General features: G+C 37.3%; 1 pseudogene across 1 annotated transcript; it reads right to left on the reverse strand.

The window, feature by feature from the left end:
- Positions 1-1,557: 1,557 nt before the first annotated feature.
- On the reverse strand, positions 1,558-27,406 carry LOC148852589 (putative disease resistance protein At4g27220; annotated as a pseudogene). Its single transcript, XR_016099439.1, has 10 exons — positions 27,184-27,406; positions 25,531-25,625; positions 23,500-23,603; positions 20,005-20,106; positions 4,450-6,917; positions 4,279-4,404; positions 2,898-4,201; positions 2,527-2,596; positions 2,251-2,384; positions 1,558-1,793 (listed from the first exon to the last, which is right to left on the reverse strand). The product of XR_016099439.1 is annotated as a putative disease resistance protein At4g27220 (transcript).

A 27,406-nucleotide genomic window follows, 5' to 3' on the forward strand; every position in this document is an offset into this window, starting at 1 on the left:
TTGAGTTTAACTAAAAACTGCTCCTACTATAACTAGTCAATACTAGTCAATAGAGAACGCACCTTCCTTCTTTAACTAGTCTTGTTGGGTTTAATTAAAAACTGCTCCTACTATACAGTTTTGATATACAAAGTATCAGAACCGGCCATTCTTTGTGGCCTAAATTTCTTCATCCTTTTTATGGTTTGTTGATTCAAGTCACTGCTCACAAGTTGGTGCTGTTGCAGTGCAACGTACTGGACCGACCGGTTCTTATAGGCACAACATAAGTAAGCACATTAAATGAACATTTGATAAATATTTTGATAATTGTCAGAAGTGGGTTTGCATCATGGGCCAATTAGAAGTTTCAACCAATCCAAACCGTTCTTGATGGATCCAATCAAATTTCACCTCTGCGCCCCACAACGTGCCACCGCATATTCCCACCATATATTGGAAACATCTCCCAATAATAGTATAAAAAATGATGAGTTCATCATCAGGAGATATTCCCAATACATGAATGGAATGTGCTATGGGACGTTGTGGGGCAGATCTGAACTCATCCAATTATACTCCTTGGGTCCAAGACATGAAAATATTTTTGAAGGATCAAAGCAATAGTGCTATGTCATTGTACATATCAAGGAGCCAATCAGTGGGAAAGATCATTTCCTGGTTTGGCAATACATTTGTGAAGACTGAGAACCATTCAACAACAATTTTGAAGATTTTACACCACCAAAGAGGAATCGATTTTTTGAATACCATATAGTCAATTATATGGAAAGTTTTGTCTTATATGTTGCATTCCTATAAATTTTGAATACCATAGAAGCAACTATAGAGATAAAGAGAATAAGAGAGAGAGAGAGAGGTAAAGGAGAGGAGGGAGGGAGAAACATGCACCCTATTAGCTCCCTTAATGGAAGTGGGCTTAAGTCAATCAACGTCTAGCCCATTGATAGTGGCTCAAGAGTAACTCGGCCCGTTATTAGCTCCCTATCCATTTTCAACTACCAAGTTTCTAGTGATGAAATGTGCCATTTATCAGTTTAATACCCTTCCTAGGGGTAGGGTTTGCTACCAACTCTATACCAAGAGCTCACTGCAGCCTCACATTGGGAATATCTCCCATGTCATGGGAAGATATTCCTGATCGATGTATGGCTGCAATGGCTGGTTGGGTTAATTATTATTCTATAAGTGATGAGATTGATCATATTTTTTTTTGTAATAAGGTTTCATATTTAAGAGTAGACATCCCATGGTGAATGCCAATAAGATATGGACATTATTATAATAATATATTGGAAAAATAAGAATGAAACAATATGTGAAACATGCAAATTTTACACTAATATAACATCACCAAAATTGCAATATCAAATTAAAAATTTCAGCAAAAAGAAATATGTAAGTGGAAAATGCAATCTCACATTTCCTGATCAAACAAAAGTATAAATTTGGCTTGATAAGCATTTGGGAGATTTGTTGTGATCGAACATATTTTGTAGTATAAGACACATCAATAATAGTATTCAAAGTTTGAAAGGAATCCCACGAAAAATAGAGTTAATAAATGAAAATCAATCACAAGTCTTTTTTTTTTTATTGGCAAATAAAGGAAGAATTGCAAGTGTGATTTATGCAAACTTTTCTTCCATAACTTATTGTTGAAATTCAAAGTAAACTAGAATAACAATAGAAGCAATATTCCTGCTTGCTAGCACAGTTTGACATGATGAAAAGAATTGAAATTTTGCCTCTGTTCTTTTCCTTATTATTCTTGTTGGATGCATTGAAATGTCCTGCATGCAAAAAAAAAAAAAAAAAAAGTAGAATGAAGCAATTAATTTGGGATTTTGCTTCTTCTATGTGATAGACAATTGTGTGATGAAGTAAAAAGCTAATTATTTAATGAGTTTTTAAAGGGGTTGGGCTTGGGCATTCTCAAAAATGCCCACCTCGAGCTCAAACCTGACTTGATAAATGCAGTTATTTGGATAGGGCCTCAAAACCATTTACCATGTCCATACCCTTAGATTTATCCCTTGTAAAATTTGAATATGGGCATATTAATTATAACCCACCCAACCCCTAATGTGTGATTCTTTTCTTGATCAAGTGCGTGGTAATGCTAGTTCTGACTGAAAAATGGTCCATATATGGAAGTGGTGTATTATATAATTACTGAACAGAGCTAATAAATTGTAGTTCTAACAATGTAATACAATTGATTCCAGTGAAAAAGTCAGATATTGTTACCTGAGATAGAAAATAAATTATAAATCATGGTTGGATCCCCCGTGAGTGAGCTTCTAACGCACGCTTGAAGATGGAAGCATCTTCTCCTTCCCTGGTGGCTGCAGGTCTGGTTGTGATTGCAAAGCTTCATTGGACTGTACTGACATAAATATATACCATGGAGAAGTCATGAAAATCATTAAGTACAATCATGTTATTAAAATCATATATTTCAAATTAATACTGACCTATATAGAGAACCAGAAGCACATACAGCATAAAATTAAATCACAATACCTCCTTATCATCCACAATTTCACAAGGAATCGGTTTCCATTCATCAAGGTCCAAATCCTCTTTTGAATACCTAAGAAAAAAAATATATCAGCAGCATGATGCAAAAGAGTTCCATTCAATTATGTAAAGTAGTCTTGGCTTTGGGTTCTATTATGAAGTTTAGAAGAAAAAATTACAATTGAACCCATTACAAATGGTCCTTTCAATTGAACCCATTCATAATCACATGGAGTAGGGCACTTTCTTGACATGTTCTGAAAATGTACACAATTGTTCTCGATTGTGTACCTACTTTAATTATATAATTATTAATTATCACAGACAGAATATAAACATATATAAATTGTTGTCGATTTTACTAGGGCACTTACAGTCCAAGTGGTGGATGTCCAAATTCTAACATCTCTTTCCCATACTTGTTGCGTAATTCTTCCTTTGTCAGCCCATATGACACAATTCGGAACTCCTGTAGATGGGGAACGCTTTGACGTTGAAAGGGGAAATGCAGCAGCTTTGGACATTCACATATTTCCATATACATCAACAAGGGACAGTGAAAAAGATCACTACTACTGTCATGTCCATAGATTCTTGTGAGGGATGGCAAAAACTCAAATTCCAACCTCTCCAATTTGGGGAATATTATTGCAATCTTATCCGCAGCATCCTCAAAAATTTCTTCCACGGAACTGCAATCATACACTTTGAGCCTTTCTAATTGTAGAAGAGCACGAGCTATGGTGGCTGAGAAGATCTTTCTATATCCATGAAATCCACCCAGTGTCACCCTTCGTAGGTTAGACGGGGCTATAAGACAAAGAGGATGAGCTTGAAAAAGGGATGGAATAGCAAAGCCAAAGGGAGTTCTCAACAGCCTAGGGCAATAGCTCACTGTTAAGGTTGTTACATTTGGGAATAATATTACATCCTTGAGGATGCCCTCCTCTTTCTCAACAATTTCCTCTAGCAGAGGGCAATCTTCTATCACAAGTATTTCCAATTTTGACGCAACTTGAGATGAGAGACCAAGGCATTTGATTTTGGGGCATGAACGGAGACCAAGGCATTTAAGGCCTACCAACTGCAACTGCAACTGGGGTGGATCATGATGAGTAGTACATAATTCAGCTTCATCCTCCTTGCCCTTGGCAATAATTTCCTCTAATTTTTTACATTCCCAAATTTCAAGACGTTCAAGTTGTGCAAGGCTTGGAATCATGGCAACTGAAAAGATGCTTTTCAAACCTTGGCAACCTTTTACGACAAGGGTATTTAGGGCAGGAAAATTCACGAGAAGCTGAGGGGAGCCACTCCATATGCTTGTCAATTTCGGTAGATAACTCAATTTCAAGCATTTTAATAAACCATAATCGAGCACAATTGGAGCTGCTGCTTGTCCTTGATGATGATCATCATAAAGGATCCCTTCAAAGTGGAATATCTCTTCCAGACTGGAGCAATCATTTAGGTAAAGAGTCTCTATATTGGGAGCACCTTGATATGAGGAAAGCCATTTTAAACTTGGGCATGAAAAGATGCTTCTCAAACTTTGGCAACCATCCAGGTCAAGGGCATTTAGGGCAGGAAAATTCACGGGAAGCTGAGGGGAGCCACTCCATATGCTTGTCAATTTTGTAAGCTGTAGTGTAAGTTGGGGGTGACAATACTGAGTAACCCAGGGCATTCACGCACATGTAAATGCTTAAGTTTGGCCAAGGACTCAAGTGGGAGTGGGTCAGCTGCAGGACATACTATTCCTCTGAGGACTTGCATGGATTCAATATGTAATTTCTCCAAATTAGTGAAGACAGCTAGCTGTGAAAATTTGCAAGGACCGAAATGGGATGAGTGGGCCAGAGATATTCCACCACATTGCATCTGCATATAGTAAGAAACTCCAAACAATTAAACCCCATCTTATCATCTAATTCCTCCATACAATTGCAATACCTGTGTTCTTTGTAATTGATTGGAACATACAACTTTGATTGTTTGGGCTGGCAGGTTTTTGAAACTTAACCAATTTACTGGGCCGTTTGTTCTATAATAATCTAAAATGCCAAGCATCCAATCACCACCATAATAATTCATTGTAACTTTGGCATCATCACCATGCATCACTATACCAAATCTTTTCAGGTCTTGGAAAACAAAACCATCTGGCAAACTTTTGGAAGAATTTTTTACCTCTACCTTTAGAGTGGTGAGGCCTTGCAATGATTTCAACTCTGCCAAACTAGCTACTGCTTTCTGCTCTTCTCCCGTTGTGATTCCTTGCACCTGCTCCCACTCGCAAAAGCTCTCAAACAGGTATAGTTCTTCCAGATGGGACCAGCTTGATATCACATTGGGTGGTATAATCAGACCTATATTGTCTGATAAATCCAGCAGCCTTAGATTGGTCAACCGTGCCATATCTGGCAGCAACCTTTCGAGATAACAGCCACTTAGTCTGAGAATCACAAGTTGCTTCAAAGATCCAAGTACAGATATCTCTTGTTGTAACCGTGTGCATCCTTGTAGATTTAACGTACGGAGATTTTTCAAGCACTGGATCGATGATATGCTGCTGGGACCAATGATATAATTATTACTCAGATCCAGTGTTGTAAGTGATTTGATCACCCCTCCAAAGAAAGTATTTGGAATTTCCAATTCTGAAACAAGATCCTTTTGCAACAACAAAGTCCTTTAGCCGCCCTGAAGATGATGATTCCAATAATCCATCAGCTGCAGGTAGCTTTTCTATATCATTATTCATCAACGAGATGGCTGTGTAACCTGCTGCAGCTTTGGTAATGCCGGATTCCATTCTTGACCACTCCGTCATTCCTTTACCAGCTCTGACCATGAATAGTTCATCATGATGAGATCTATTACCAACAGCAACACGCGGTGATACGATTGAGATGGCCACATCACGAACTATATCATGCATTTTGATGAAATCCTGGCTCTCTCCTTGCAACAACAGAGAAGACGCTTTGAGCTTATTCACAATCCTACGGGTTTTGCGTCTTGCATCTTCAATTGTTACAACATTTTCAAATACTCCCGCTCCAAAACAATACCACATCATTTGCTCGATTTCGATCTCACAATCCTCGGGAAATAGACAACAATACAAGAAGAAGCGTTGGGTTTCCACATCGTCCAGATAATCGTAACTCCATCTCACACATGTGTACACTTGTTGGTCCATTCCCTGCACAGACTGAGGTTCAACCCTTTTAAGTCCCTCCAATGCATCCTTCCATTCTTGTAAATCTTTCTTGTGTCTTAGTGCTCCAGCAACTGTTACAATTGCTACAGGCAAACCCTTGCACTCCTTAACCACCTCCCTTGCCACATTATGAAAATCTCCCTGTTCCACCCCATCACCCACTTTCCTTTTAAACAAACCCCAAGCTTCCTCTTCTGATAAGATGTCAAGGCGAATAATTGCGTTCCTCTCCACCATCACATCGCATACATCTTTGCTTCGGGTTGTGAGTAGGATTTTGCAGCACCCCCTCCTCTCCCTCTGGTTGTGGTCATCCCAATCCAAAGGGATCCCCAATGCCTTCAAATCTAAGTTTTTCCACATATCATCCAAGATAATAAGAATACTCTTCTCGTTTTGCAACTTTCTTGATAGCTTCTGTGATCTTTCCAGTACATCTTCTTTTTCTTCAAATTCTAAGGGTAACATCCTTGCAATCTCACCTTGAATCTGTTTCATGTTTGGATCTTGGGACACCACATCCATCACAACCTTGTCAAAAAGCTTATCTTTCTTCACTTGTTTGCCAATTTCCGCCACCAGAGTTGTTTTGCCCACACCTCCCATCCCATAAACCCCAATGACATGGACATTTTCATCTTTCAATGCCTCTTTGATTTCCTCTTTTGCTGACTCTCTCGATTTAAACATCTGAAAATCTCTGTGACACATGAATTCTATACCAAGAGGAGGAGCTGGATCAGATACAACATCAAACCTGCCGCTTTGTTGAAGCTCTTTAACGTGGTTCATCTTCTCCCCTGCTTTCTTACTTGGTAGCGCGAGCCACAGTTAGGATACAAGCCCTTAAAGCAACTACCATTTTCCATAGCATTACCAATGAAAATATTTGTTTCATTTATAACAGACTTCACTTCTTCAAGCCATTTCATAACATTTTCCTTGATGTCTTCTCCTTTCTTCTCTGCTTCCCTTTTCAAGTTTTCAACAGATTCTTTGGTTTTCTCCAGTTCACCGACTTGCTTCGTGAGCTGCTCAATGTTTGCCTTGACCTTAAACACATAATTAACATGCTGCCCAACTGCTTCAAACACTGGTCCCAGCAAGCATTTTCCAATTTCTAGTACGACGGATGATACAAATTCCATGGCCTTATCTGACGAAATTGCTGCAAGTGAAATTGGAAATGAACTCATTTTAATCTTTTTTCCAGAATTTCATTAACAATATATAAAAAGGAATTGACAATTTCATTCTGGGGCACAGTTTTGCCTATTCATTCAATTGCATTATTACTATAAGGTTTATGTGAAAATTTCTCCAACCTTCTTGTATAGATATTGTTGTGCCAAAAAACAAAAATTACTGTAAACTAAATCCTCCCATATTTAACTTAAGAAATACTAATCTATCAACAAAACACAACCAAGCATCACAATTGCCTTCAAAAACACTTGTACCATGAATCCTAGTCTCGAAACTTGACCATTTACCATCAAACTAGCAAGGATTTTTCCATTTCAAATCAAGTTGTTTCATTCATAGAATAGTCAAAACGTAAAACACATAATTCATAGAATAGTCAAATCAAGTCGTAGCTATTGAGCTAAAAATTGCTATGAAGAATCCAAGCTTGAATGAAATGCATTGGGTGTTTATCAATTAATCTGCTATTCTCCAAAGAAGAAGGATGCTTCCAAGAGTTGAAAAGAAAAAAAAAATATCAAGTTCCAGTGATCTACATTGTGTGTCAGTTTTTAGGACTTGATGTAAATTATTTGCATGAGATGCATTCTATGGGGTTCAACTTGACTAAATTCGAATCACCTTACCTTAGAGACCGGTGGCTAGTATTAGCTCTACTTCTTAGGTGTTCTCGAATTCATTCTTCGACTTGATCTATGTTTGGAAGCTTGAAAAAATAATTTCTAGGACATTGGAATCAATATCTCAAAGTTTTTTAGGTTGTGAATAGTGAATAGTTGACTACCTATAACAGCCAAGGCTAGTGTTACCTAGACACTATTCGATAGTCAACTACAGAAAATCTATAGTCAACTATTTCTCACAGCCAAGGTTGCCCAAGCATAAGTTAGTAATCAGTCGACTTCCAGAGAAAAATGATTTCTCTCTACAAGTGATAATCTACTACTTGAAGAAAAATTTTACCATTTGAAGGCATAACATCTATTTCCTCTTTGAGTGAGCCTTTAACCTTAGAGCTGAAAAGAAAAAAGCACCAAGTTCCAATGACGTACATTGCGTGTTAGTTTTTAGGACTTGATGTAAATTATTTGCATGAGATGCACTCTATGGGATTGAGCTTCACTAAATTCAATTGACCTAACCTTAGAGACTGATTGCTAGTATTGTTTCAAGTTCATAGGTGTTCTCAGATTCATTTTGTCTTGATCTCTGTATGTAAGCTCAAAAAATTAATTTCAAGGCCGTTGAAATCAGAATCTCAAAGCTTTTAAGGTTGTAAATAGTGAATAGTTGACCACCTATAAACTCATAGTTGACTACTTATAACAGTCGAGGCTAGTGTTGCCTAGACACTATTAGATAGTCAACTATAAAATCTATAGTCAACTATTTCCATAATCAAGATCGGGTGGGCATAAGTTAGTAATCAGTTGACTTCTAGAGAAAAAAGATTTCTCTCTACAAGTGGTAGTTGACTAATAAGTCATGATAGTCAACTACTTGAAGAAAAAATTGACCATTTAAAGGCATAAAGTCTATTTCCTCTTTGGGTAAGCCTTTAATCTTGTTGAGAATATATCTAAACATTTCCAAGTATAGGTAAATCCCTTTTCAATGATCTATTATGGTAATATGCTCTCTGTCACTATAAAATAGTGGTTTTGGATTGAAAACTAAAAATAACTTGATTGATGAATATTTTCTAAATGAAAGATAGCATTTATGAGCAAGAATTTTTATTGAAGAGATCTTTGAGTTAAACCAATTCTAGTGTGAGAAAAACTAAGTAATCTTTTTGCTTAATTATTTTCCCAGAGTTTTCTTGAATCTCTTCAAGAGTTTGAACCTATTGTATTGTGCATACTCTTGCATCAAATATAGTTTGCATCGTACTTATTTCTGTCAACCTGTTAAGAGAAATTTACTTTGTATTTCTTCTTTATGTTGCTACATCTATTGTATATGTGTATTCACCACTGTTTGGCACTCGTAAGTCTACTGTTCAGGTTTGGTTGACATTCAAATGTTTCACTAGTTAGGTCTTGTAGGCACCTAGAAGCTGTATTGGTTGTAAGGTTTTGCTAGCATCCAAAAGTCACTATTAGTAGAAATTCTCAAGAGATTTCTTGAGGAGAAAAGGTAGGATAGGGTTTGGCTAAACCCCTATAAATCTTTGTGTGCTTTACTTTTCAACAATCATTTACTTTGTTTGTTCATCTTTACTTATTTGATTGTTCAATTATCTGTTGCACATTGCATAGCACACATGTATAGCCTTTCATTCTTTCAAGTTTGTATTCATTGTTTTAAAAGGTTATTCTATTTGGGCAATACCTAAACAGTTTGATCACTAAAATATCCTCATTCCATAATGTATGGAAATGACCATTTTAGCCTTACAAAATTTAAATTAAAAAACTTTCCACAATCAATAGCTCTCATTCCATATTATACTCAAGATAAGGTAAAGATGGGGGAAATGGTTATTGTTATCCTCACCACCTAAACTTCTTGAACATTATGGGCAAAAAAATGATGAATCATGCCATATTTTTCCACCAAATATTTGCAATAGAAGAAATCCAATCCACACTACATTCTAAATCATAGGAGAAACCACATCCAAAGTAGAAAATGACTCAAATATAATTAGGTAAGATTCCCCTTTGAGGCATTCTAGGTTCAAGGCATTCAAGCTATTTTTGATTCGAGATATTTTAAGCCATTCAAGTGGTTCTTGTGATTCTTTAATAAATAAAGAATCACTTAATCTTCATTTCACTCCAATAATCCCTTATCTCTCTTTCATCCTAATCCATCCCAATCCTTTAGTGCTTTCCCCATTGACATGCCATTTAAGAACTCCATCCACCACCACATCAAGGTCATATGGTAATTGGATGCAAGTTGATAATGCCATCTATTAAGGTCATACAAACTTGTTAGAGATGTTCCTATTAGACAATGTATTCCTTTAGTTCCAATCAAATTAATGTATTCTGAGTTTTATGATTAATCAAGTCAAATAATTATTATTTCATGTTTGTGGTTGGTATGTTTTTTTATGTTTTACACCTTGAGTTAAACACTTTTTAGGCCTATGTTAGTTTAGAATGTTCTCAACAAATAAATTTAGTGAGTTTATCTTAACATTATTGATACTGATATAATATCGAATTGGTGGAGTACTTGTCTCAATTGGTAGGGTTAGATCCAAGGTACAATTATATTAGTGGGTGTTTATATATATATAAATAAATAAAAAAAAAAACAATGAATGAGGAATTGAGGACCAACTTCTAATTATGCCTTAAACCTTAGAGACAAATGGACAAAACTAGAAAGTTGCACTTAAACCAGATTGGATAAAGATATTGCATTAGACTTTAGATTGGGCTACTATTGTTTTGCCAACTACTAAAATCCTCTAAGGGTTAAATACTTGGGTATGTTTAAGAAATTTAGGATACTACTTGAGTGGATGATCACTATGATAGGATTGACCCCTTTGTCAAACCAAGAGAATATTTACATTTACATTCTCTCTGATGTAAACCTAAAAATGATGACAGTGGATTTTAATGTCTTTTGAAATCATCTTGAAAAATGTATTTATATTTGTAATAAGTTATTTTATGAAAATCTTGCAAACAGTTTTCAATCCTATGATCCATCTAATTAGAGGGTGTGGCACTACATTTAATAGTTAGAAAGGAGTCATTCCTTAGAAGTAGTATTTGAATATTTTGGATTGAGAGGTTAAGAGAAAAAGACCATTTAGGGCTAAAACCTTATAGGCTTTTATCTTATATTAACACATTATCCTTATGCTTCATAGGATGATTGAAACTAAGTATCACTTACATTTGTGTGTTGGACCCATATTGTGCCCAATTTGATTAGCTTAAGGGTTCATTAGATTTACCTAATGAATTCAGCCCACATGCTTCTATGCATGGGCTAAACCCTTAAGCACCAATATGAAATATTTGTGGCTTCCACACCATACATTATTCAGGCCAAATTGACTTTCAATTGATATAACTAAGATACAACTTAAGTAATGGGCTTAAGATCATTAACAAGTGGAAGTGTGGGATTTTTTCCATGGAATAAAATTTGCTATGGATTTGTAGTTGAATCGAGTGCCTTTTGAAGGCAATGTGAACAAATTGTCAACCTCCTATTGTTGGACTTTCTTTCACCACCATGGTGTATAAGCACTATAATTGTTGATTGTCGGGGGATTCTTCAATGCCTATCTTCTTTCTCAATTTGTCATGTTAAGAGGAATTTTAATAGGGTTGGATATAAATTGGCAAGGATTTCCATTTATTGTACTACAATTACTACTTGGTTGAATTGTCCTAAATCTCTAATTTAGTTCCATTGTATGTTCTAATATTCAAAACTGAGATGAATGATATCCCTTATGTCTAAAAAAAATTGAGAGAAGACTGAGGAGAGATTGGAGGAGATAGTGGGACATGAATTAAAAAATTGACTACAGTTTAATGGACTCTCAACGTTTCACATTCCAATGAGAAGTGGTACAAAATGCAAATCTTATTGTATTTATATAGGATGTATGCATTTTTGTAACTAGAAGGGACCCATGCGAAGTTTTTTTTTTTTTTTTTTTTTATGCCAAATGGCATGATAATTAACTAGAAATACTCAGTGTACAATGATTTAGGAAATCTTGATGCAGAAATTCTAGAACAGCTAGCAAAACCAGGTATAGATTGACGATAATGTTAGTGCTTTTCTAGCTAGTAAGTGTACCACAAGGTTCTCGGCTCTTTTGGTGAACTGCATTGAATTATGAGGAAATTCTAATGAACAAAACCCTGCAATTAGCAACATGGCATTTCATATGCCAAGGAGTACCCTTTAAGACCTCCTAACAGAGAATTTATGACAGTAAGAGCACCCCCTTCAAAAGTAGAAAGATGCTAATTAAGGATAAGTATCATTGGATGAAGGAATTTCATGAGGGCACTGTAGTCATGGTTTATTTATGAGTTGAGCGATTTCCTATTAGGACATACCAAAAGATAAAGTAGAAAAAGATTGGCCCATTTTAAGTGCTACTAGGCCTTTTTGATTATCAAATAAATCTACAAGCAATAGCAATGGTTGATTAGAGAGAAGCACAGAAGTCCAACACATCTAATGAATTTTAGTGACTAGAAAGTATAGAATATGTTTTAGTCAACAACACTCGAAATAGGGCCTATTTAGATTCTTAGTCAAGTAGAGGGAAAACCAACAATTGAGAAACTCTTGGATTAGTGAAAAAGAGCTTATGATGCTGAATGAATACATATGTAATGTTGCTAAGTTTGTTGCTTCCATAGAGTCAAGCTCTTGTTAACTCGACGGGAATGATGAGCACAAAAAGAAAAAAAAGAAAAAAGAAAAAACAGAAGTATTTTTTTGAATTTGTTTGTTTTTAGTAATATGACTAGAACTTTCTGTTTTGAGTATTTGTAATGAGGGGAAGTTGGGTGCACCCTCTGTTGGGTTTTGGTCTCTTGGGCATTTTTGTAAATAAAGTTATCTTTTGGAGGGATTGTTTGAAGGTACTTTTGTTCCTCCTAAGGGACAACTTGTGAACGGGGCACATTCTAAAGGATTTTGTGTAATATTTTAGTTGGCACCCCTAATAAGTAATAAGCTATCAATTCTTATAGAAGAGAAGGGGGTTATTTTGTAGGGGTAGTTTTGCGTCTTTTTCCTTTATTTAAGTTATGGCTTAACCCCTATTAGGCTTCTTAAAAGTCAACAACCCATTTATTGCCATGTGTCCATTGCTGCTCACTTGAAGTGTCACCTATGTCTTTCTTGTTTAGCCACATCATAAGAAAACACATCAAAGAGTTCAGATTTACCCCTCACAAAATGGGTCCTCATACCCACATTATAGCTTTTGCAGCTGTACATTGGGAATATCTTGATACTTGTATGTTTCTATATATCCATGGGTAGATATTTCCAATGCACAATTGCAAGGGTTGTGAGCTAGGTAGGTGTGAGGACCAATTTTGTGGGGAACAAATCTGATTTCCATATCCAATCCATTTTGGGTTTAATCATTATATTAACCTAACACCCATTAAATGTGGATATTATACTAGTTTGGATCTTGGGCAAACCACTTCACTTAAAACCTTGTTTAAAACTCTTCCCTTTTAATAAAGGTAGGAAAATTTATACAAGATTTGTGAAGGTTTCTCTAACTTTCCTTTCCTTTCCCTATTTTTTTCCTTCAAACCAAACATAACTTTATGGAGAAGTGGGACTTAAGAGTTAAAAAGTTGACAACATTTTAATTAGCGCTCTACCTTTAATTTTCCATGGTGGATTGAACATCTATTTTAATCTCATTGTATTTATGTGCTATATTTTCATTTTTCAAAAGCCAAAAATCTAGCAAAATTTTGTGAGGACCTTTAAGGCACAATAGTGAGGAGAGAGAAACCTCCCCCCACATGCAGTAGATGTATTATATTTTCATTTTTCTCTCTAAATTTTATGTTTTCCACTAATTTATATATTTGTATTATCTAATCTAATATACATCCTTAAAATGGAATATAAGGCATCTAAGTTGAGAATTTGGAGTTACTCGTGCAAGTAGATAGAAACCCCCCACGCGCAAGAATAGCTTGGGCACTATCTCATGTTCTAAGCTTTTTAATCGATGATTTTTTTTAAGTATAGTGTTTTAATCGATGAATTTTAACTACTTTTACAACTTGTGTTTGAGGAACTTCATCTCTCTCTCTCTCTCTCTCTCTCTCTCTCTCTCTCTCTATTTCTCTTTTCTCTACACCTTTTCCTTCTATCCATGGTCAACTCTACCTTTCCACCGTATTTCTTCTACACTATCTTCTTCTCCACCTCTCTTTATCTTAGTTTTTAAGTCTTACCATGGGTGTGATTTTCTATTCTGCATGTTGGTTTTATCTCTATTTGAAAATCCTCGAGGGAGCAACCCCAACCTCACTTAAGGATTTTTAGATCAGTTATTCTTCCTGGTTTCAATCTTTGGCCTTTTGGGTTTTGTGTTTTTTCTAGCAGTATCATGGACGGAAGTTTCTAGGGTTTTTCTTAGAAGCAACACAATGGAGGGTATTTAGGTCTTTTAGGGTTCTTGTCAGTTTTGTTTTTCCATTAGGGTGCATTTGGAAGCAACACAAGTGGAGTGTAAATCCTAGTTCACGGTAAATTTGCACTCAGTTTCACTTTTGCCTTTGTTTGGCAACGTTATATTTATGCATTGACAAATGACAGAAAACACATTTTCTGATAAATATTTACATTGACAATAAGATGTAAAAGAACATCAATAAAAAAGAAGTAAATTTTCATTCAAGTGGTGTGCTCTTGTGTGCTCTTTAAGTTGCTAGCTCTCTTCTAGTGCAATACAATCTCTTCCTCTTACAATACTTGATGTGCTCTTGTGTGCCTTGGTGTGTGTCCTTAGCACTTAAGGAATCTAGCAATAAGGGTCTTGGGTGTGTAGTTTGGCTGACTTGCTTAGAGGGCCAAGTGAGTGCCACATGACTTGGCCAATTGGAGTAGTCAGATTGTGACAAGTGGTACGAGAGAAACTTTGTTAGGGGTGTGTGGGAGCTTGTGCATGGACATGATGTCGAACAGACTCAACAATAACAAGACACATGAGCAAGTGAAGGGCCACTCCAAGAAAACAACAGAAGCGTCAAGGGACATCCTTGCTACCTTGGAGGCTAGGATGGTAAGCTCAGAGCTTGCCATGAGACATGCAAGACAAATTCATAGACATGGGTAGTTGAGTTAATGGCCTAGAGGGTAGGCTGGTGGAGCTCAAGGCAACCATGGAAGAGGTCGTAGGTCTTGCCAAGCATGGGGAAGACAAAGAATGGAAAGGGCTAGAAGCCAAGCTAATGGGAAGCTTGGCCAAGGTCCAAATAAATGTGGATGAGCTAAAGGCAGGCATGGTCCTCTACATAAAGTTGTTAGCATAAGACGAGGTGGGGATTCTACAGGACGTGCCAAAGGTAATGGCACTTAAGCCACCTCACATCAATGGTTCCAGGGGTGCATGGGCTTTGGACAACTTCCTATGGCATGTGGACCAGTACTTTGAACTCATGCACATAAGGGATGAGTAGGTCAAGGTACGCGCTGCCACTAGGTACTTAATTGATACAATTGTCTTGTGGTGGAAGTGGCACTACGCAGACATGGATAAGGGGCAGTGTCACATTGACACATGGGATGAGGTCAAATGGGACATCAAATGCCAATTCTATCCGGAGAACATAGAGTACTTGGCGTGGCACAACTTGTGGAAGTTGAAGCATACTAGGCCAATTAGGGAGTATGTACGGGAGTTCCCCACACTCATGCTTGAGATACCCAACATGGCGGACAAGGAGTTGTTGTTCAACTTCATGGAAGAACTTCAACCATGGCAAGAAATTAAGCAAGAATGCTGTGGGGTGTAGGATCTAGCCACTGCCATGGATAGCTCAATGGAGCCCAAGTTTGCAAGGGGTGGCCATGACATAGGTGGGGGAGATGACCACATCCATAGGCGGTCAGGGCATGTAGAGTGATTACTAGGGCAAGAGGGCCCAGACCAAAGCGTGGGACAGCAAGACCAATCCACTTAAGTCTAGGGACAAGGGTAAGGTAAAGCTGAGTTGCTTCATTTGTGAAGGGGACCACTATGTCCGTGATTGTCCACAATGAAGGGCACTTAGTGCACTAGTGGCACAGATGGGACAAAAGGAAGACGGCCTTGAGGTGGCCAAGATTTGGCCATTGCACTTACTTTGTAGTGTTAAAAGGCTAGAGGGGCCGGCTAAGGTGCAGCCAATACCACGACAGGGTCAAGGCTGATGCATGTGTAGGTGTTGATCAATTGTGAGAAGACCTAGGCCATGATCGACACAGGGGTGACTTACAACTTTGTCTCAATTGGGGAGGCAAAGTGCTTGGGCTTAGAGGTCACAAAGAGCACGGGCATGACCAAGGCATTAATTCCCAAGCATGTGAAATAGAGGGCAATTCTCAAGGATGATCATCCCATTAGGGAAATGGCAAGGTGCCATAGATATGACCATAGTGCCAATGGATGACTACTAAATGATATTAGGTATGGACTTCTTCAACAATGTACGGGCTATGCCCATTCCTTATGTGTGGGTATTGTGCATCATGGAGGTAGGGGCCTCATGCATTCTACCTTTGGTGGATGGGGCATGTGAAACAATGAAGAGGTTATCAGCCCTACAACTGGGCATGGGGCAAGGCCATGGGGGCCAATTTAGTCCATGGGTGGACAAGCAACCTAGGGCAGTACAACACGACAAGTAGGTCAAAGGCAAGGACAAAGTCGTGTATGTAGGCCTAAGCCAAAGCAAAGGCCGATGAGGCAAGGACACTGGCAGGGGCCAGACAACTGATTAAGATTGGAGAAAATGGGCGGCTATAGCAGCTATGAAGGCTACATATCCAAAGGGTAAGGAACCTAAGGAGATTATCACTGAGACCATGACTATTTTTCCTATGGTAACTCCATGGGTGCAGTAGGCAGTTAAGTGGAAAGGGTTTCATACATCAAAAGCATCGTATGTACGAGTGGACGACTTGATTGTGGCCGGCCACGAGGACTTGATCAGGCAATGGGATTGAGTGCAATGAGGGCATTGCACAATCAGGTGGGGGAGAATGTCATGGGGTGGCACAATGGGTTGCTGGGCTAGAGGTTTTCTAGATGTTTCTTGAGGCTTCTAGCCAATTCTGCATATTCCTGAGGTGTTCTGAAGTGTTCTTCATGTGTCTAGAAGGGTTTAGATGTTGGTGGAACTCTCTAGAACCTTGTGGAGCAATCCGAGTTTGTGTCGAACAACCTAAAGGGGTTGGGAGCAATCTAGACTTCCTCTAGAGTGTTCTTGTATCTTATGGAGAAGGCATCCCCTAGAAGAGTGTAGATGGTAGAATGTTCTAGAGGTGCTTCTATATGATGCCAAGTGTACATAGTTTCTAGAGGATTCCTAGAGGGGGTTAGTGTATATATAGGGGTCTCCTCCTTCATTTGTAATAAGCATCCAAGTTGTAGGAGGCGTCCAAGATGTAAGAGCACTCTGAGTTGTAAGCTTTCTTCTAATGTAATACAATATTTTCCTCTTACAATACTTAGTGCGCCCTTGTGTGTTTTGGTGTGTGTGTCCTTAGCACTTGAGCAACCTAGCAAGAAGTGTCTTGAGCATGCAGTTTGACTGACTTGCTTGGAGGGCCAACGTGAGTGCCACATGACTTAACCAACGGGAGTAGTTAGATCGTGACAGTATACTATGTTTGGTAGGGTTGAAAATGTAACATTTCCGATGGAGTTAGGCTTTTCAGAAGATGGAGAAGCTCAGTTGATGACAATGAAAGTAGGGATGAGACTGTGTCAAAATGAAAGGTGCAAGAAGGGTCTTGAGTGTGCAAGTTTGTCGAAGAAATAGAGAAGTGAGTGAGAAACCCTGGAAGAGGAAATGTTCGAGGAGCGGTGAGAAGAATAGTCTGGGGAAGGTTCTACTTTCTTTTTCTGGATTCAAAGGAAGTAGTGAAACTAGTGAGTTCGAGCCCATTGACATGTCTTGGATGAAAAATCCTTTCAACAGATGTAGCTCTGATTTGGAAAAGGGGAAAATCTCTGGCGGGTGTCTGAAGTGGAAGGTATCTTAATTTGGCCTTCCCCTGTTTGCGTGGAGTTGGAATTTGTTTAAGGAATTGGGTAACATGTTGGGCGGTTTCGTGGATGTAAATCCCTTAAACTTGAGATAGAAAAATTTAGAAAGTGGTATCGATGGAGATTCAGGGAGAGGTTTTCATGGTAAGGGTGGTGGTAGAGGGACCAGAGATGCTAGAAGGAAAGGGACTTCGGATGTCTAAACTAATGGCCATTGATGCAAACCACTTGAATGCGACGTAGGGTCCAAGTACGTTAGCAAAGGGAGGACGGAAGAGGTAGGAAGGCAAAGAGTCGAGGGGAAACTATGGAAGGAGATTAGAAGGGAGGTTTTAGAATCTTGCTCTCCCACCATAGGAAAAAGATTCAACTGCGTAGGGAGAAACATCGAGGAGCTAAGCGAGAGAAGGTTCCAAGAACATGCAGAGAGTTCGTAGACATTGAAGATGACCTGAGAAATTTCAATGAGCGGATTGGAGCTGATTCCGGCTAAGGTGGGGCCCATGCCCAACGGTTAGGTAATTGAATTTGTACTTTGTAAGGCTCTGGTGGGACCTAGGTATGCTAGCATTTCAGATGGACAGAATAGTTTACATTCTCCCACCCAAACTATTTTGGGAGTTGGAGGTTGGGCCTGAGCTCAGAGGTCAATTTCAAAACTTGGTTGGAAGCTAATTGAAGGTCCGAAGCCTTGTACCCATAGCTACCATCTGGGAAAGGCAGCGAGAAATCACTGAGGTAAGAAGAAACAAACTTACAACTACATACATTGGTGAGAAATGACTTGTGCTATATATACAGATTAAGTTGGGAGAAAATTCAAGCAAGAAAAACGTAATTAACTCAGTTGGGAGAAAATAGAATATAGGGGAGCAATCAAATTTGATTAATTTTATAAGGGGCACAATTTAGTTGGAGAACAATGTTTTCTCTTTTTGGCCTTTTTTTAAAGGAGCACACCTTACAACCTCCCCCATCTCTTACCTTACGAGTGGCCACTACGATTCTCCAAAACAACAAATAATCCACAAATGCCCCCATTTCCTTTACTCTCATTATTTCCTTTCTTTCTTTCTTTCATTCATTCTTTCTTCCTTTCTTCTTGTTATCGTTCTTGTTTCTTCTTTTTCCCTTGGATTTAGTGCAACCAAATCAGTCACCAAACTGCCATTATTCCCATTTTTCCCCTCTCTCTCTCTCACTCACTCTCTCTCTCTCTCTCCTCTTCCCTTCTTTTTATTTTTCTTTTCTTACAGGGAAGAGCGAAAGATAACCAACAATCTCTGTTCATGGATTCCTTTGTTTACCAACAATGAATAAGAAGAAAAAAAGAAAATTTAAGAGGAGCTCTCGAATGCAACCGGAGGTAGCTTGACACTTGGAGAGGGCAATGGAATTTTCTACATGAACAGGAGCTACCAAATGACCTTGGACATCTAGAAAATACTTTATTTCTCCATGCATAGGGGCCCACTTTATGCTACCAAATGCAACCTAAGAAGAAAAGAAAAAAAAAAGAAAAAGAAAAAGAAAACATGAAGTCCCTGTTCACTTTTTGAATAGTTACTTAACTAGGTAAATGCAGTTACTTGGATAAGTTTTTCCTAGGAAACACTTACCAGAGTAACCGCATTTATCCATGTTCTTTAATTTCTCATGTAAATAAGGTAATGACCATTTTAGCCATAAAAATCCATTATTGAAAGGGACTTTTTTGTCCCGTTCAAGTGTTGGAAATTTCCCCCTAAGTGAAAAAGTTATATATCCACCTAGGAGATGGGTATCACTTACCCGGGTAAGTGGTACCCAGGAAAATAAACTTTCTCTAGTCCCCACATAAATCTGAAAAGAGAAATATAGGATTCTTGGTCAATGAGAACCAAAATCTCAATTACCAACTTTCCACCCTCTCAAAATCCAAAAAAAGAACACGCCACAAGGTTTAGGGTGGTTAAAGTTGGTAGCTTACGTCCATTGGAAGAGAGGGAAAGATATACACTAAAAATAATAAGAGATACACAACTGAACTCTCTGCAATCTTACAACAAATCGTCCATCCTCACTCAACTCTAATCATTGATAACCAATGACTTAAATAAGTAGAACATCTAATTCTATCAGAATTATACAAAGCCTCCTATTGCTCTTATAAATATCTATAAGTCCCCAATAGTTTCAGAACAATACAAATGAAACCCTATAACTTTTAACACCTTCTCTGAAAAATATCCAAATAAAAGTCTCAACAATGCAATCAACAACGTAATAAAAGTCTCCTATTACAAGTAGAGAGTATTTAGATTCATTAGCATACCTTTGTTGGCTTCTCTCAAGTCTCAACAATGCAATCAACACTTGATACAATCACCTCTTCAATCCCTTTGCCTTGGCTTCAAGATTTCCAACACAATGTTCACTGAATAATGAATAGAAAAGTCTATTAGGAAACACTCCATGTGCATAAAGCAAATAGGTTATCATTCTCTCGCCTCCCTACTCCCTTCTTTATATTCAACCGGCTAGCATGAACCCAATCTTTCTCTATGTCAAATATGAATTAGAAGTAACCTATGTAATACACAGATTGGGGTCAAACATTCCCCATATTTTATAAGGAAGTAATTAGTTTTAGCTTTTAATATAAAGAAAACTGAAATTAGTTGCAGGTGAATTTAAATAGCCCAATTGCTAATGTTTTTCTGTTTTCTACAAATTCTGAAAAACACAAAATTTAGGGGAGCTATATAGAGCTTAAAGGATCAATATTTCTAACCAACAATCAAACCAGCAGGTTAGACAATTAACTTATCACCTAGTAAGAATTTTGGGTTCATTTTACCACCAAACCATTTACATACTCTATGAATTTTTGGTATTTTCTCTATTTTTTTATGTTTTTTTTCTAATTTTATATTTTTATTATTTAATTATGGCATCATAGGTTGACCTCTTTGACCTGAAGAATTGAACTAATGATAACTAGATGTAAAAGTGGTTTCTTTTATATAGTCAATTATAGAACACTGTAGAGGAGTTGTGACACCTAGCAAAATATAATTCAAGGCTGAACCCAAAAAGAATTAAGCCTTATTGCCTTATTGGATCTTGGATAACATCTAGATGTATTTCTCTCTCTCTCTCTCTCTCTCTCTCTCTCTCTCTCTCTCTCTCTCTCTCTTTGTTCTCTACTCCTTTCCCTTCTCTCCATGGTCAATTCTACCTTTCCACTATATTTCTTCTACACTTTCTTCTTCTCAACCTCTCTTTATCTTAGGTTTTAATTTGTTTTACCATGGATGTCATTTTCTATTCTGCATGTTGGTCTTTATCTCAATTTTAAAATACTCGAGTGAGCAACATCAACCTCGATTTAGGGCTTTTTAGAGTTATTCTTCTTGGTTTCAATTTTTGGCCTTTTGGGATATGCGCATTTGCAAGCAGTATCATGGATGAGAGTTTCTAGGGTTTTGTTAGAAGCAACACAATGAAGGGTATTTAGGTCTTTTGGGATTTTAGGGTTTTAGATTTTTTTTCATTTTGTCTTCCTATTTTTGTTTTTTTTTTTTTTTTTTGGCAACCAAGAGAGCTTCAAGTGTTTTTCTTTGAACAACAACATGGTGGAGGGCTTTTAGGATTTCCTTTCTTATTATTTGTCTTCACTTATTTTTGTTCTGAATAGATTTTTTTTAGGGAAGGACGAGCCAACAAGTACTTTTGTTTGTAGAAGAAGCTATGATGGTTTCCATTTTTAAATCTACTTGAAAAGATAGTGTTTTCATCTAGGTGGTGGTAAGAAATCAAACCATTTTAGGTCAAATGGGTCAATCTATTTTCCTACAGTTAAATCACAAAATTCAAAATTAGATAAGATGCAAAAAAAATATAAAAATTTAAAAATTGGGAGCCGGACACCGTTTCACCTCAAAACCACCTTTTGTCCAAAAACTGTTTTATTTGGTTAGCGAACCACTGACCTGGGTGGTCGAACCATCAACCTAGACAATAGTTTTTAGCCTTTTATTTGTTTTTCTAATTTTTATTTTTTTGTCAGAGTGGGTCATCCGTTTGGATTGAACAGTTAAACCATTCGACCCAAGAACAGGTCCCCATTCGGGCCAATTTTAAAAACCTTGGACGAGTAGTGGGTGCCTTGCCTTGAGCTTGGCTTGGTGTGCGGCACGGCCTGGCCCAAGGCCCAACCCATGGACCAACCCGACCCGTGGCACGACATGGGTCGTGGACCATGACAAACCATCCCCCCAAGTTATCCAAGAAGGAGGGAGGCACAACCCGAGATGCCTCGTGGGCCAGCATGACACAATTCGCACTTTGTGTGGGCCGCATGTGGGTCATGTCATACTAACCTAGCATGACCCAATTTACACCTCTACTTGAACCCCCCACCAATATTGAGGACGGGCAGGGAAATTTGAGGATTGCCCATCCTTGATGAGGAGTGGGGTGCATTGCCCCTGAACTCGCCCGACATTGAGGAGTGGTTACCTTGCCCTGAACCCTCGTGACACTAGGGATGAGGCGGGGATGGGGTAGAGTGTCTTGACTATGGGGTGGGGTGCCCTGCTATATTTGATTAGGTAAAGGGATGGGGTAGAGTGTCTTTGTGTATTCAACAAAGTAGTAGGACTTAAAAAATTGAAAACATTCTAATTAGTAGGTACTCCATGTCTCACTTTCTTAGGTAAATGGAAATGCTATATTTTGTTTCAATTCTAATTTGAATAATTATTGGTTGAAGAATGAGTTCTAAGAAAAAAATTATTATATTTTAATCTATTCATGGTGTTTTCACGGTAGACTCCTGGTAGTCAGTTTGTCTCCGAAGGTCTGGAGATGGTGACAGGGATGAGAGAAGAGGTGGAGAAGAGAGGAGAAGAGAGGAGAGAGGGGAGAGTCCCATTGTGAGAAACCCAGGTCCAGGCTATATATGTCTCCCCTTGGGGAAGAATTGCTCTCTCTTTTATAGAGAGAGTTAAGACAATCAAGGATGGAGTTATTTTCTGTTAGGAAAAACGATCTTTCCGGTTAGGGAAGGAGATCTTATTAAAGGATCATTGTGAGAGAATCCTATCACTTTTGAATTCTCTTTGTATGTGACCCTGTTATACTGATGTGGCATGTGTGATGTCATCATTTGGCGGGCATACTTTTATTGAACGCACATGCATAACTTAAAGAGACACGTGTATCTGGCATTTATTCCCGATTTATCGTGATTCTATGATTCTATAATGGTGTCGGGTTCATTGCGAACCTGCGTGTGTCTTAGCTTTATCGTAGATTAGTGTTAGACGAAGTTCATTTAGGCCTGTCCGGGTATGAGTTGATTAGTGTTAGACGAAGTTCATTTAGGCCTGTCCGGGTATGAGTTCATTGCAATCGTGGATCTTGTGATGAACTCATCACAATCATGTGATGGGTTCAAGGTTCATTGTAGGCATTCGTATAGTATTGGTTTGACATCTTCTATACTCTAATGGTCTTACTGACCACCATGTACCTACACGTGGAACTAATTCCTAGATTTAATTGAAGAATGAGCCTAGGAAAGGGATTGGAATAAATTCAAACTTAAATATGATACTTAGTGTTTAAATTCATCATAATAATTTCTGTTAATGCGTAATAAACAAAATGCTAATGTCATTGTATTTATGTCATAATTTTTTTGCACAAGGATAAGAGGAGATAGAGAAACTATATATTTCTACTAGCACAAATATAGATATAGATAAAGATATCAAGGAGATAAACATGAAAGATAAGGAGACTGTTTAGACTTATAGTGTACCTTATTGGCTTCTCTCAATTCTCAAAATCAACACAATCAACAATCGTTACAATAACTTCTTCAATCTCTTTGCCTTAGCTTCTAGATATCCAACACAATTATCACTGAATAATGAAAAGAGAAAATTATTAGGAAAACACTAGTTTGTGTGTATATATATATACACACAAACTAGTCGGGACTCATGCTATGCATGTGTTTTATTAAGAAAATTTGAGAAAGGAAATTTATGACATTTCCAATTAAACGTTATTCATTTGAGTCCAATTCAAGCATTTTTTGGATTATGTCAAGTTCATTTAATCACAATTCAAGTAGCACTTTAATGAGAGTTGAATTAAATAATATTCATCTTCAAATATAAATTTATTAATTAATTATCTTTTAAGTTGAAGTGCATTATTTGGACTGATAATGTATCATTGAATATCTTCATTTCAATGTAATTATTTTTTATTATTATAATTTAATATAAATATATCTAATGAATGTAAAATTATAGTTAAGTTGAAATGGATATAGATATAGATAAAGGAAAGGAAAAAGTATTCAATTTAATACTTTTCTTCTATAGTTAGAAGTCTCAATGTTTTAGTTTAGCCCTGAAGATATTTAAATGTAGTACTTCTATTATGGAAAAATGAAAGTAAAGAATCCAATATAACAGTAAGGGGCGTTCTACAATGTGAATCATTTTTCTTGTTGCTAGTTCCAAACTAAATCAAAACCATCTGCTTTGGAAACAAATTGTTAATGTGCCCTACTATGTGTATGTGATTTTTGTTTTCATGACTGAAACCAAAAACATGATCTTGAATTTCTGGTAAAAAATATGATAATATCATATTATCATGTTCCGTAAATCATATAATTTTTATATTAAAAAATTTGTTTTTGTTTTAAAATCTATTATTTCGATGGTTCCAAAAGCATGTGTTGTTTTTTGAAACAAAACCAACTTGTTTTTCCCTTTGAAAAGAAAAACAAAGTTGAACATTTTTTTCACTGATGAAGTGACTCCAAAAATAAGTGAAAACAAAAACATTCATATTGTAGAACGCCTCCTAAAGAAGAAAATTCCAATTATATTTCTCATTTTGCCACATCAGTTGATTTAGCAAATCACCTTGAGAAATCACTCAAAAACCAATTGGATAGAGGAATTGGTGACTCTCATTCCATGTTTAGGGACAATATTCTAAGCTGAAGATTTAAAAGTTAAAACATCAGGTCAGCATTATTAAGAGAAAAAGCATTTCACTAAAGAGACCAATAATTAACCAAATGCCAAATATGATTTAAGGTTGTATAAATCAAGACCTAAACAGGTTTGATCCACAATAGTAGTATCTACCAAATCCCCTTATGGGTACAATTCTTTGGCTCTCACAATTTTACCAAGAATGTGGTAGTATCAATTAGGCTTGGGCTAATGGTCTCTCCCCTAGGGTTGAGCAAATGGATAGGTTTTACCCAAAATTAATTAAGATTTTAAAGAACATGTTTCATTTTTTAAAGGGGAGCGTGACGAAAGAACATGTTCCCTAGGTAGACCCTAGTATGCCAAGGCCAGAACCAATCCTGGAACCAATGTTCATTGGGTAGGTTCCGGTTTCAAAAACAACCAACCACGATAAGGTAGGTTCTAGGTTCTGCTATGGAACCAAATTAATTAATGAGTACTCCATGTTTCACTTTGTAAGTGAAACGGCAAAACTATATTTGGTTATAGTTTTGCTCCAAAAAATTCTCTGGTTGGTGAATGACTTCTTAGCAAAATATTATTCTTTCCGGAATTGATTCTAACAAATTTCATAAATCCAAACTTGAATGTGATTCTTAAAGTCACAAAATTCATCATAATCAGTCCTTTGATAAGATTTTGAGAAGTTCTCAATAACTTACAAGGAGACTTGGAGTACTAGATAGAATCAATGTATGATAAATGGATATAAATATCAAGGAAATAGAAAAAATAAATAAATAAAGAGAAGGCCAGAGAGAGTCTTTATTGGAGATTTGTCAGCGTACCTCCATTGTTACTCTAAAGTCTAAACAACAAAATCACCTCCTCAGTGGATTCAATCTCTCTGCCTTTGGCCTCCAAATGTTCAACACAGTGCTCACTGAACAGAAAATGTTGTATTCAGAGACACTCCACAAGGATATACTCCAACCTAGTTTATCTACATGTTTAGTATGCACGCAACCAACTTTTGCCTGAATCTAACAGGACAAAAGCAGGAAATTAAGCAATTAAGGGCCAAATTGTGTAATTTTCCCTTCATCAAAACCAAAGTGAAGGCAAGGAATCTTCTTTTTATCGAAGCAAGGCAAAGCATCCACTTTAATACTTTTCTTGTGCTGTCAAATGTCGAAGTTCTAATCTTTTTTCCCTAAAGAAACTAATTCCGATAGAGAGTAGTACTTTTGTTCCCCAAAGTGTAAGCAAAGAATCCAATAGGAAAGAAAAGAGATAAATTAATTCTAGCTATTTTCTTTTGATAGAATTCACATTCCCGCTGTGTTTTGGGAAGATCTCCCGATGATAATACCACTCACAATGATGTCATCATTGGGAGATATTCCCAATGCATGATAGGGATGTGTTGTGTGGTGGCTCCTTGTGGGGCGGAGATGTGATCTCATTTTGATAGGTAGGCAAACTCCAATTATATATCTACTTTTGCAGCATCGCTGATTCAGCAATTTACATTTACAAATCACTCAAAATTCATTAGGGCAGAGGAATATGAAAGATCAATCTCTCCTGTTTTTCGTGTTCATGGAGGACTTTTCAAGTTTAGTATGTGTTTGGAAGCGTGGACTTTTTTTCAATAAATGCTGCTACATAGGTGCCACTTCAATATTTTTCCCTCTCATGCTCTTGACCATATGTATCAAGAAAAGTAAAAGTTGACTTTTGTTTCCATGCATGCCTACCATTTAGGGAAGTTATTTTTGAAAGCTTCCCGCTATGGTTAAATTTTTTTTCACTGTTATGCTAATGTGGTGGCTAGTGGTGTGTAGTTGTGATAAACGGTTGCAATTATTATCTTTTTTCGGTTTTGCAACCAAATAAAATACAAACATTGAATGAAAAAAAGCCCAGGGTTCCAAACACATAGTGAGAGTTTGATAAAGTGTTTTCGGATCTCTACTGACCATGACACCTGTTGGTCCCATTCATTCAGTTGCACATTGGGGATATCTCGTACTTTTTTTTCTTTTCATTACAACAACAGAAAGAAACAGGAATACAAGAAATAAAACAGCATCAAACAGAAATAAAGAAAGAAAACTAAAACTAGGGCGAAAGAATTCCAAGAAAACATGCCACAGAGACAAACACACAACGCAAAAACCTGTTACGGAGGCTTTTTAACTTCCACGTTATCTGTAGAAGACAAACCAGCCACTTTTCAACAGAGATGGGGGATGATTCATCCTCCGTCTCAAATTGAAGCTAACTCTTGTCAAAGCATACAAATCATGCAACAGAGGCAAAACAGCAGGATCACAATCAAAGATAGCTAGAGTCTCGGCAAAGAAATAGCTTTTACAAGGCCCAAACTTTTCATACACAAAATCACCCACACCATTAGCAATCCAAAACCCAAAACCACTAGAACCAGAATCACAGAAGCTTCCGCCAGTTATAGCTTTGAAACGAGAAGTACTAACCCAAAAATCCAAAATACTCCTCTCATCTAGCTGATTAGACTGGGAACATGCAATTCATTTTGGAGGGGAGACTTTCCTCACTTCCATCATCTACCTGTGAACAAGGAATAAAGTAGCATAAGGATTAGGAACAAATTCTTCAAACACAAAACCATTCCTAACTTTCCAATTGTATCACAAAACAAAAATTGCTAGTTCCATCATCTGAGGATTTCAGGATGGG

Source organism: Nelumbo lutea, chromosome 5 (assembly GCF_056320005.1).
Source record: "Nelumbo lutea isolate HS-2025 chromosome 5, American lotus-T2T, whole genome shotgun sequence".
Taxonomy (NCBI): domain Eukaryota; kingdom Viridiplantae; phylum Streptophyta; class Magnoliopsida; order Proteales; family Nelumbonaceae; genus Nelumbo; species Nelumbo lutea.